Source organism: Mya arenaria, chromosome 2 (assembly GCF_026914265.1).
Source record: "Mya arenaria isolate MELC-2E11 chromosome 2, ASM2691426v1".
NCBI lineage: Eukaryota > Metazoa > Mollusca > Bivalvia > Myida > Myidae > Mya > Mya arenaria.
Genome location: NC_069123.1, coordinates 63464448 through 63477953, shown reverse-complemented (window position 1 = coordinate 63477953; position 13506 = coordinate 63464448). Strand labels below are relative to the sequence as shown.

Genomic DNA, 13506 nt, shown 5'->3' with positions numbered 1-13506 from the left:
CAGAATTTATTAGACTCTCGTGGATTTAGCTATGCTTGGTATGCAATAATATTGATAAATCTTGCCTTGTTTCTTTAAGGCAACGTCTCTATGATCAGTTTGTACAACACTGGTCTGATACTATTAGTTCGCAACCAAAGTTAAAACATTTTAAACAATTTAAGAAAGGTTTTAAATTCGAGAAATAGCTTGAATTTACTATGAATGATAAATATAGCAGCGTATGGGTGGCTCATGGTAGGCATTGCAGCGTATGAGCGACTCATGGTAGGCATTGCAGCGTATGAGTGACACATGGTAGGCATTGCAGCATATGGGTGGCTCATGGTAGGCATTGCAGCGTATGAGTGACTCATGGTAGGCATTGCAGCGTATGCGTGACTCATGGTAGGCATTGCAGCGTATGAGTGACACATGGTAGGCATTGCAGCGTATGAGTGACTCATGGTAGGCATTGCAGCGTATGAGTGACTCATGGTAGGCATTGCAGCGTATGAGTGACTCATGGTAGGCATTGCAGCGTATGAGTGACTCATGGTAGGCATTGCAGCGTATGAGTGACTCATGGTAGGCATTGCAGCGTATGAGTGACTCATGGTAGGCATTGCAGCGTATGGGTGGCTCATGGTAGGCATTGCATCGTATGAGTGACACATCGTAGGCATTGCAGCGTATGAGTGACACATGGTAGGCATTGCAGCGTATGGGTGGCTCATGGTAGGCATTGCAGCGTATGAGTGACTCATGGTAGGCATTGCAGCGTATGGGTGGCTCATGGTAGGCATTGCAGCGTATGAGTGACACATCGTAGGCATTGCAGCGTATGAGTGACACATGGTAGGCATTGCAGCGTATGGGTGCCTTATGGTAGGCATTGCAGCGTATGAGTGACACATGGTAGGCATTGCAGCGTATGGGTGACTCATGGTAGGCATTGCATCGTATGGGTGGCTCATGGTAGGCATTGCAGCGTATGAGTGACTCATGGTAGGCATTGCATCGTATGAGTGACTCATGGTAGGCATTGCAGCGTATGAGTGACTCATGGTAGGCATTGCAGCGTATGAGTGACTCATGGTAGGCATTGCAGCGTATGAGTGACTCATGGTAGGCATTGCAGCGTATGAGTGACTCATGGTAGGCATTGCAGCGTATGAGTGACACATGGTAGGCATTGCAGCGTATGAGTGACTTATGGTAGGCATTGCAACGTATGAGTGGCACATGGTAGGCATTGCAGCGTATGGGTGGCTCATGGTAGGCATTCCAGCTATGTATGACACATTGTAGGCATTGCAGCGTGTGCGTGGTTTATGATCGACATTGCAGCGTATCAGTGGTTCTTGGTAGACATTCCAGCATATGAGTGACACATTGTAGGCATTGCAGCGTATGCAATGTTTATGATCGACATTGCAGCGTATTGGTGGTTTATGGTAGACATTGCAGCGTATGCAATGTTTATGATCGACATTGCAGCGTATCAGTGACACATGGTAGACATTCCAGGGTATGAATGGCTTATGTTAGGCATTGCAGTGTATGAGTGCCTGATGGTAGGCATTGCAGTATATGAGTGGCTCTTAGTAGGCATTGCAGTGTATGAATGGCTGATGGTAGACATTGCAGCGTATCAGTTCCATAGGTTAATTTTCTGTGACAGTTCTTTTCATACATTCATTTAAAGCACCTGTCTCCGAAGAGCACAGCATGATCTCATACATTTTTCCAAAATGCATACAATAAAAATATACTGGTAGTGCATTTGATCAACATTTCCTTTTATTAGGAGAAGCTTTGTAAAATCTCTGTACATTCATCATATTTGAACTCTGCAAGTGGATATTTATCTTCTCAAATTAAAATGTAGAACTCTCCTGTAGATAGAGTCTGGTAATAGACATGAGTGCAGTAGCAATGGACATGATGTAATGGTTCACCTTGACATTATCCGATTGGAGCACTTTGAACAATCCCCAGATTATTAGTCGGCGCCCAGAAGGGCGCCGACTATATTTGATATTACTTTAGAAATATTCCAACTTAGGGACTAGTTCATAAATTGCAGAACAATGCTTTCAATAGTTTCCACGTTGCATGATAAAATATGAAGTTTAGTTTGTTTTATAAAACTTTACACTTTAATTGATATTGAAACCTTAAATTATAACAGCCCTGCTTATCATTTTGAAAATTTTGATTTTAAATACCAACTCAATCATAACAACTCGGCCATCTCCGAGAAAGATACAGACCGAGGTGTTCCGATTGATATCAAAATAGATGAAGGTTACACGGTACTATTAAAATATCCGTTATGTTTGTACACCTCCTACGCAGTAATCTCCCTTGGTGACAGCAAAAATGCCGAGTTTTGAAAAATTAATCTTGAGCTTAATTGTTTGTTTTGAAAATGTCATTCGAAGACATGAACTTCAGATAATTCCCCTTTGATGTATAGTGTTTGTATCCCCGTTCTATACACTCATAATGAGTGAAATGTGTTACAAAAACTTCTGCAAAATATAAAGCAAGGAATTAACATAACATGCCGGTACAAATAAAAGGTGAATTTCATGCTTTTGAAATCTATGTATTAGACCATTGACTCTGTTTCATCCGAAGAAACGTATGTATATTTTAAAAATACGCCCCGACACTAGGGAACATTCGTTGTAAAAACAAAAGAAACGAAAATTATACACAACATGACAGTGGTAGGTTTATTTTTTATTTACTAAAAAAATCGAATATTCGAATACTGATTTTGACATTCGAATACCAAACGTTCGATCGAATTTTCGAATATTCGTTTGCATCCCTATTATTTTTGTTATAATTTAGTTTTAACCGGAGGATTAGCTTGGGGAAAAAACAGAATATCTTTAATTCCGGGCTTAAACTATTGTAACAATATTATTAACGATAATGTCCATATGTACACCCAACATAAAACAAAATATTATCATTGAAATAATAACCATTTTTGGTTATCTGCATGCACGTTTTTCTTCTAATTTCATTGCGCCGACTTGTATCTGTTTAAGGTTCTCATGAATATTCTCTGTGCATAAGCATTCTATATTTTACCTCAAATCATGGATAAATTTAGAACCCTTTTGCACACATGTACATTTATTGGACTGCGTATCGATAAGAGATAGCATATTTTGCATCCAACATTGTTAGATGTGTCATCATTTTGGGTTATCTTCTTAAATGCTTGATAAGCTCAGGAGTATAAATATAAATAATTATTAAACTGACTGAATTTTTTTAGTATGGTGATAGGGTTGTACTTTGTCTAGAGACAGACAAATAAACTTAATTTAGGACCAACATTTCCTTTAAAAAGTCTGTTTTTTCATTTTGTAATTAAGCACTAAAACCACTTGCAAAAATATGTGAGATTCTAACTCTGTACATATTATTTTGAAGCCAAATGAATAAATATTAATATCATTTTACTTCATTTTCTAATTTTCAAATATGCATTATATTTTCAGAGGGTAAAGTGCAAGAGTTTGAGGTTATTCCACTTAAGTCCGAAGACTTGGTAGATACCAACGGGGCAGGCGACGCATTTGTTGGAGGTAATGCAAAAACATATGGTTTGGTTAGGGTTACATCTTTTTCAAAATTGGTGTTAAAGTCATCTTCTGTGTAAAGCTTTTGAAAGGTTTTACACTATATTTATTAAAACACACACTTAATTTTTTATTTTTGAGCTTGACTATTCGAAAAGTACAAAGGGCTATACTACTTACCCTTAGTGCAAATTTAGGGCAAGTTGAGATTATCTCTTATAACTCCAATACCCTTCATTCAATTGACTTAATACTCCACACAGTTGTTTAGGGCCATCACACAATGAGGTTAGATAACACCATATTATCCTTTATACATATTATGGCCCCTGATTGACTTTAATAGGAACTTAGGTTCATAGTTGAGTCAGATTACAGTTCTAGGGTAAGTTGGGATTTAATAAAATTAAAACAATTCTATTCTTTTTGACAGGCACATTTTTATATTTTAAACTAGGTTTTTACAAAGGGAAAGCTAGTTATTAGAATAACTTGCCTCATTATTCGGGCGAGTTGTTGGGAGGGCAGTGTCAAAGTCATCTTATGTATTGGATAATTATAGCAAGGTTTGACATATAGTGACCAAACTTGGTATGTAGGAAGAGTTTATGGAGCTCCAGTATTTCTAATGTTTTTATCCTTTCATTGGATTGTGTTTGAGGCCCCAAGGATCAAGGTCAAGGTCAAAGTTACTATTAATAAAAAAGGGTTGGTATTGAATATCTTAAGTTTGGGTCTACATATTGCGACCAAATTTGATATATATGAGAAGTTAGCAGAAACCTTTCATGATATTGTGTTTTGGGTCCTGAGAGTTATAGTAAAGGTCAAGGTCACTGTATAGTGTGACCAAACTTAGTTTATAGGGCAAGTTTATGGAGAGCTTTCATCGGATTGCCATTTGGCCCCCTAGGGTCAAGGTCACTGGACAAAAAATAGAATACTATTTGATACTGAATAACTTTAGAAATGATTGCCATACTGAGACCAAACTTGACATGTAGGAAGAGTTTATGGAGGACTTTCATGGGATTGCATTTGGGGCCGCTATGATCAAGGTCACTGTTACAAAAAAATAGGAGAAAGCAGGTGAAACTGAATCTATTGTGCCAATCATTAAACAACCAGGTATTGTCACATTTTTACTTCATAATTTGAGTTTTTTATTGCTGTTGACAGGCACATATTACATCATTATTGTATTCACTTCTAGAACAAAGCGGTGTAGTCGAGTGCTCTGCTTTATTACAGCTCTTGTTGTTTTTAATTTGTTAAAACTGACCATATAGTTGGTAGGGCTGGCACCAATTTCATGGAATTCCTAACAAACGACAAATAGGTTTGTTAAGTTATCAATATTTTTTTTTGTTTTTGTTTCATATACTATCATTTTCAATGTTTACAGGATTCCTCTCCCAGTTAATTCAGGACAAGCCCCTGGCTGATTGTGTTCGTTGTGGAAACTACGCGGCAAACCTTGTTATCCAGCGGTCAGGTTGCACTGTCCCGGACAAACCAGAGTTCAAGTAACCATCGGATGTTGTAGCCACTGGACATGTCTTTAAGTTGTGCATATCAGTGTTAAACCATGCAAGGGTAATAGAAGGGCATTCTTATAGATGATGCTTTAACTTGGGACATAAATATGAAGATACTGTTTATCTTCACAACAGCCTGGGCCTGCATATATATCAGGGTTGTATATATATCATTTGACCTGCTACAAAACCAAATCTAATGTAGTAAGCCATGACTTAGTGTCTGGTAGCAGAATGTGCAAGTTTTTCCATTCATGTCATTGAATAATGTATTTCATTTCATTGCTATGCCTATTAATGAAATATCTATTTTTTTCTTTAATGCATTTAAAGAATAGAAATAACAAGCAAGAAAAGCAATCAGTTTATTTATATAAAGAAATCAGAAATTATCATGTATTTTTTTATAAATGCATTTACCCTTTTATACACTTTTTAGAGAAACAGAAAAGCAATCATTTTAATAATATAAAGAAATTAGAAAACATATATTTTTGTGAATCGATTAACCTTTTCAGATAATTTTTAAAGAAACTAATTAAGGATGTGTTTTTTAAAGATAGTCATTAATGGAATAGGTGTATTTACATTCACTTTTCTTAGATTAGAATTAAATGAAAGTAAATTACTGATTAAAATTGAGAATTGAGAATACTGTCTCAGTAAATGCAATAACTAGAGAAAAAGAAATGTCAGACTTTCCAGACTTTGAATAATTTGTTTGTAAGATTTTCTAGACTTTGAATAATTTTGTAAGTTAGATTTTGCAGATAAAACAATTCTGTAAGGCAGGCTTTCAATAAGTTTGAACCTTTTTGTAAGTGGGGGAGTGTTTGAACAGTTTTGTTAGGCAGACTTTTCAGATTGTGAAACGTTTTGTATGTCAGGCTTTCTAAATTATGAAAAGTTTTGTTTATCACACTTTCACCAAATTTAAACTGTTTTGTAAGTCAGACTTTACAGATTATGAAACATTTTGTTTGTTCGACTTTCTCCAGGTTTTAAACTGTTTTGTTATGTGACGTTCAAGATCATGAAAATTTTTGTAAGTCAGACTTTCCAAATTATGAAAAGTTTTGTAAGTCAGACTTTCCAGATTATGAAAAGTTTTGTAAGTCAGACTTTCCAGATTATGAAAAGTTTTGTAAGTCAGACTTTCCAGATTATGAAAAGTTTTGTAAGTCAGACATTCCAGATTATGAAAAGTTTTGTAAGTCAGACTTTCCAGATTTTGACTGTTCTATGAATTTTGTATTGTCTTTTCCTGGTGTCAAATTGATAATTATTTAGAAATGAGACAAACCCATTTTGACTGTAAAATAGGCAGGCAGAATTAAATTGTACAATTATCTTCATGTACCAACTACCAGTAATCGGCTACATGTAGTTTGATGGAAACTATCATTACATGTACTTATTTGGTCTATGCAATAAACGGAAAAAAATCATATTACCAGTTTTGTTTTAATTTAAAAATTAGTAGATGTATTAATCATAAGTAGAATTTATGATCACATGTAGCTGTATTGACCACATGTAGCTGTTTTGACCACACATAGCTGTATTGACCATAAGTAGCTGTATTGACCACATGTAGCTGTATTGACCACATGTAGCTGTATTGACCACATGTAGCTGTATTGACCACATGTAGCTGTATTGACCATAAGTAGCTGTATTGACCACATGTAGCTGTATTGACCACATGTAGCTGTATTGACCACATGTAGCTGTATTGACCATAAGTAGCTGTATTGACCACATGTAGCTGTATTGATCACATGTAGCTGTATTGACCACATGTAGCTGTATTGACCATAAGTAGCTGTATTGACCACATGTAGCTGTATTGACCATAAGTAGCTGTATTGACCACATGTAGCTGTATTGACCACATGTAGCTGTATTGACCACATGTAGCTGTATTGACCACAAGTAGCTGTATTGACCACATGTAGCTGTATTGATCACATGTAGCTGTATTGACCACATGTAGCTGTATTGACCACAAGTAGCTGTATTGACCACATGTAGCTGTATTGACCACATGTAGCTGTATTGACCATAAGTAGCTGTATTGACCACATGTAGCTGTATTGACCACATGTAGCTGTATTGACCACATGTAGCTGTATTGACCACAAGTAGCTGTATTGACCACATGTAGCTGTATTGATCACATGTAGCTGTATTGACCACATGTAGCTGTATTGACCACAAGTAGCTGTATTGACCACAAGTAGCTGTATTGACCACATGTAGCTGTATTGACCACATGTAGCTGTATTGACCACATGTAGCTGTATTGACCACATGTAGCTGTATTGACCACAAGTAGCTGTATTGACCACATGTAGCTGTATTGACCACATGTAGCTGTATTGATCACATGTAGCTGTATTGACCATAAGTAGCTGTATTGACCACATGTAGCTGTATTGACCACATGTAGCTGTATTGACCACAAGTAGCTGTATTGACCACATGTAGCTGTATTGACCACATGTAGCTGTACTGATCACATGTAGCTGTATTGACCATAAGTAGCTGTATTGACCACATGTAGCTGTATTGACCACATGTAGCTGTATTGACCACATGTAGCTGTACTGATCACATGTAGCTGTATTGACCACACATAGCTGTATTGACCACATGTAGCTGTATTGACCACATGTAGCTGTATTGACCATAAGTAGCTGTATTGACCACATGTAGCTGTATTGACCACATGTAGCTGTATTGACCCCATGTAGCTGTACTGATCACATGTAGCTGTATTGACCATAAGTAGCTGTATTGACCACACATAGCTGTATTGACCACATGTAGCTGTATTGACCATAAGTAGCTGTATTGACCACATGTAGCTGTTCTGATGAAATGTAGCTGTATTGACCATAAGTAGCTGTATTGACCATATGTAGCTGTATTGATGATCACATGTAGCTGTACTGATCACATACAGCTGTATTGGCCATAAGTAGCTGTATTGACCACATTAGCTATATTGACCCTAAGTAGATGTATTGATGATCACATGTAGCTATATTGACCATAAGTAGCTGTATTGACCATAAGTAGCCGTATTGACCACATTAGCTGTATTGGCCATAAGTAGCTGTATTGACCACACAAAGCTGTATTGATGATCACATATTTTTTTCTTTATTTATTTCAGTCTCATCAATGCATTGTACATTCATGAATTAAAGTACATTCATCAAACAGTACATACAAGTGCATTGCCACTCTAGTAAGAGTTATAAGAGACAATCAATTTTATATACAACTAAGACACATATCAATACATCTTCAAACAGATATGAGCAAAATACCCTTGCTAATCCCTTTTTTAAAAACTATTCCAAGACAATGAAAACAAAATTCTGATAGTGTAAATTAGTACTAATGCACAAATAAGAAATGGGAGTAAGATACGAAATCCACATATGATCAGATCATTTGTGGTCGGATTAGCAAAGCCATTTTACGTATGACTTAAAAAGTTACATATGCTATTATTTAAAACAGGAAGCTATTATCTACATAGATTCTAAAATTGTCTATGAATTAAAATAGCTAAATATCACATACACAATGTTTTATTATTTGCTCTCGGCTAAATTAAACTTTTGATTCAAAATACCAACAGCAGATAGCAAATCATGTTATAATGTGTTGGTTTGTATTGATATATATACACACACTCTACCTGTACAAGAGATCAGTTCTGGCTTTTAGAATCAAGTAACATTTTTTTGCACTTATTTTTAACATATTTTCGTTGGAGAGAACAAATTTCAATTTGTTTTGATCACACATATTACTAAATGATGCACCAAGCTCAATGGCTTGTAGCTGTATTGACCACACGTAGCTGTATTGACCATAAGTAGCTGTATTGACCATTAGTAGCCCTATTGATGACCACATGTAGTTGTATTGACCACACATAGCTGTATTGACCATTAGTAGCCCTATTGATGATCACATGTAGCTGTACTGATCACATGTAGCTGTACTGATCACATGTAGCTGTATTGACCATTCGTAGTTGTATTGACCATAAGTAGCTTTATTGATGATCACATGTAGCTGTATTAATTGTTAGGGTAATGCTCCATATTAGGGATATATTAGTTGTCATTGTTATTGACTCCATGATTGCCTCAATCCTTATTAATTGATGTGAGGTCTAGGGAGTTTATTATATGAAAGAGGTTGACAAACTTCATTACAGGTTTTGTAAACATATTCTGGTCGTTCGTACCCAAACGTCTAATGCAAGAGTGCTGGGTGAGCTTGCTCCTTTATCTATACTCTGCAGAATTTATTAGACTCTCGTGGATTTAGCTATGCTTGGTATGCAATAATATTGATAAATCTTGCCTTGTTTCTTTAAGGCAACGTCTCTATGATCAGTTTGTACAACACTGGTCTGATACTATTAGTTCGCAACCAAAGTTAAAACATCTTAAACAATTTAAGAAAGGTTTTAAATTCGAGAAATAGCTTGAATCTACTATGAATGATAAACACAGAATTGCATTATCCAGACTACGATTGTGTTTACACTCTCTGAAAATCGAGGTTGGAAGATATAATGATATATCACGTATAAATCGTAAATGCAAACTTTGTAATACTAGTATGGTTGAATTTGAATACCACTTTTGGAAAAAATAAGTGTACAGGTGAATTAGTACGCCAAAAGCTAAATCTACAATTATGATATTATGAAGATATGTAAAATACTCTTGGCAGTGCTTTTATTCATCCAAAATTGATGAACATCAATGCCTAAAAATTTAGTCACTGTGACATAACTAAGTACAAAAATATCTCTCATTATTAAGGTGTGACGGAACACTATTTCAAACCTGTTTTGTTTATTTTAATAAACACCCTATCGCGCTAGTATCAACAAATTGACAAAGGAGGTGGATATAACTCTGCATTTCAGTCAGAAACACGCCCGTACACGTGTTATACCTTGTATGTATGAATGCTTCATGTTTATTAACTCTGTTTGCATTGAGTGTATGAATAAACTTTGAACCTTTTATACCTGAATTATGTACACAAAAGCCATCCACATATTGACAGTACCTAGTTGTGTTGGATTCATAGTCAGACCATCTGTCTATATTAGTTATGTCTCTCCTATTCATGGGGAGACATATTGTGTTTGCCCTGTCCGTCAGTCAGTCTGTACGTCACACTCGTTTCCGAGTAACTATAGAACGCTTAGACCCAGGAACTTCATACTTGGTATGCTAGTTGGTCATGACTAGTAGATGACCTCTATTTTTTGGGGTCACTAGGTCAAACGTTAAGGTCGCCGTGACCTTGAGGTGAAGAAATGGTTTCCGCTCAATAACTAAAGATCCTTTGGGTCCAGGAACTTCATACTAAGTATGCTAGTTGTTCGTGACTAGTAGATGACCCATATTGGTTTTGAGATCAAAAGGTCAAAGGTCAAGGTTACCTTTAGGCAAAAAATGATATGTTGGTAGTGACCTTAAGCTTAAAAATGGTTTCTGCTCAATAACTAAAGAACCCTTGTACCCATGAACTTCATACTTGGTAGTTGGTCATGACTAGTAGGTAAATGACTCCTATTGATTTTGAGATCAGTAGGTCAAAGGTCAAGGTTGCCGGGACCTTGAGGTTACCGCTCAGTAACTAAAGAACACTTGCACCCAAGAACTTAATACTTGGTATGCAAGTTGGTCATGGAGATGATCCTTATTGATTTTGTGATCAGTCGGTCAAGGTCAAGGTCAGCATGACCTTGACCTTGAGCTGAAAAATGGTTTCCGATCAATAATTGAATAACGCTTGCACCAAGGAACTTCATACAATGCAAACTTCGTTTACATTTTCCAAGATTAATCAACAACACTTTTTTTCTCTTCACTATTTAATAGGGGTGAATAAACCAAACTTCACTGTTGGTTCGTCTCCAGTCCAAGTTACAAATTTCATGTCCATCATTTCTTTTTTCTCAGCTACGACCACACAGTAGGGGAGACAAGCGATTTTTCAAAAAAGCAATCTCTAGTTTCTTTTATAATGCAAATGTCAGTCAATAAACAGCTTCCTGGACCTGTCTTACAAACACGATCAGGTCGCTGATGGATTCAAACACAATTTCTCGGAAGTATTCAGTACGACGACATCGGCTGATATAGGTTGCCGCGATAGCAATACTGTAACGTCACTCTTGCGATACACAGGAATTTGACTCAGTGTTTGGTCAAAAATGATATATTAAATCATTATATGACCAAAAACTGACAAAAAACAACAATTTCGTGCCCAAAATCAGGTAAGTCAATTTTGATCTCCGTTTTCTTTTTCACCACCGTCGGAATCTAAACATTCTGTACATTTTTGAAAAGCCCTATCCATAACCTTTGTAATGATATACAACACTTGACACTTCTTTCGGAAATAAAACAGAAATCGAGCAAACAATCATTCCTGTCAGTGCGATTTTCCCAGGTCGGAAAAGTTTATAGAACCCAATGTAAAACAGTGTGATCAGAGTCAAGATCATGTAACGGTGGCATATAGCGATTATTCATCGACTGTTCCTAACATATACAAACAAGTTTGGTAAATGCATCAATAAAAAACAACCTTTCTTGTGTTTATCATCCAAACTCAGTGAAAATAACTTTCCGCTAATTACTTTCTGTCAATATCGGCCATTTATGTTTGCAAGCGCCTGGCTGATGGCCTTGAAGTTGACCTTGTTTTCGATTGGTCGGGCCCAGCGAAAATCCAATCGAAAACAAGGTCAACTTCAAGGCCATCAGCCAGGCGCTTGCAAACATAAATAATCAACAGCCCTTCCGATTATGAAACGAACATTATACCACGATATATGCTATTGTTTCAGTTTCCTCTTGAAGTAACGTCCCGCTGTTCCTGTAACTTCCTGTTTCCATCCAATCGTTGGCGCCATACAGGGGGCTTAGGCGCTCCGTCTTACGGCCACTGTATGACAGACAGTTGTTAGGGTCATAAAGCGGCTTCTAAATTTGCTGACGCTAGCGAAACCATGTTTTACAGCGAGATCATCTTGGAGCAAACGACAACACTTGCCAGTTTGTTTGCTTTTGTTTCAGTACCTAACAAAGGTCATAACTCGAGAACTAGTTAATCCAGGGTTATGGGCACTATTACACACAAGTGCAAGATTTCACGTTACTATGTTTAACGGTTATTGAATTATGGCCAAGTTAAACCTTTTTAACACACCTGTATGCAAAGTTTCATGGAAAAATCTTGAACGTCTGGCTAAGGTTAAAGTCTCTACCGATGACGACGACGACACTAAGGCAATAGCACGATTATTACATTTGAAAAACCAGACGAGCTAAACATGCAACAGAAAATAAACGAACTGGCGATATATTGTTTTAAAACAATTTTGAAGTTCTAGAGGAAATAACTAGATGACTATTTAAAACATAAAATGCATTCCAAAAGTTTAAACAGGATAGTGGGCTGATTGTTCAGAACTTTGTTTAAGTTAACAACGTGATTAACGACATCGCTGTTTATTTTTGAACGTAAACTTATTGATGATGTGCTTAAATATATATAAAAAAAATACAGCTGAAAAGTTTTCGTGTTACGGAAAAACAGCAGAGCACATGTGTATCCCATTAAACTTCCAAAGCAACACAGAATGGCGCTAACAACGTTGTTAACTCACGGCCTCTAAACGCCAGCTCCACCACTTTACGGTGGTGCGAAGAAAAAGAGCTGTCGACACTTCCGTGGTGGAGCTGTGCCCTATGTTTACATGAACAAACGTGAGCATGATTTATATTTTATTTGATAATTTCATTTAACGGACATTTTTCGAAAATCGGAGAATGTGGTACCGTGTAAGAACACTTCTATTGTGGGCTGGTTACTATTTCGTTTCAATATTGTGCAAACTGTGGTGCCAGGAGCTTTTCTCCCGGATCGGACTTGTGCATATTTTGAGATGCCCTAGTGGTGGCGCTATCGAGTATGTTTTGCGCTTGAAGTAATATAAAAAGTAAACGCTTTTGGAATGAATACAACAGTTGCTATGTTTATCATTCATTGAACATTATGCTGGTTATGCATACTACTTGCGGAAACAAAACTCTACGCGAACTACCTTATTAACCTTACTGAAATTTATTTCGAAAACAAATGGCTAGGTGCTGTTAATTTTACCATATAACTACAAGTATCTATCATGTGTGTCAGGTACGGATAGAAAAATCCGACCCGAGTGCACGCGCGTAAGCCGGTAACGAGGTTTGCCAAGTTACCGGCCACGCAGCGTGACCGAAGGACGGATTTTTCGATCCGGACCGGAAAAACAT

The 13506-nt window shown here is 36.8% G+C and overlaps 1 long non-coding RNA gene across 1 annotated transcript; it reads left to right on the top strand.

Annotated features, from left to right (window-relative positions):
- Positions 1 to 3078: 3078 nt before the first annotated feature.
- On the top strand, positions 3079 to 6575 carry LOC128206601 (uncharacterized). The gene is made up of 2 exons (XR_008256514.1): positions 3079 to 3593; positions 4993 to 6575. It is a non-coding gene; the product is annotated as an uncharacterized LOC128206601 (long non-coding RNA).
- The last annotated feature ends 6931 nt before the right edge of the window (positions 6576 to 13506 follow it).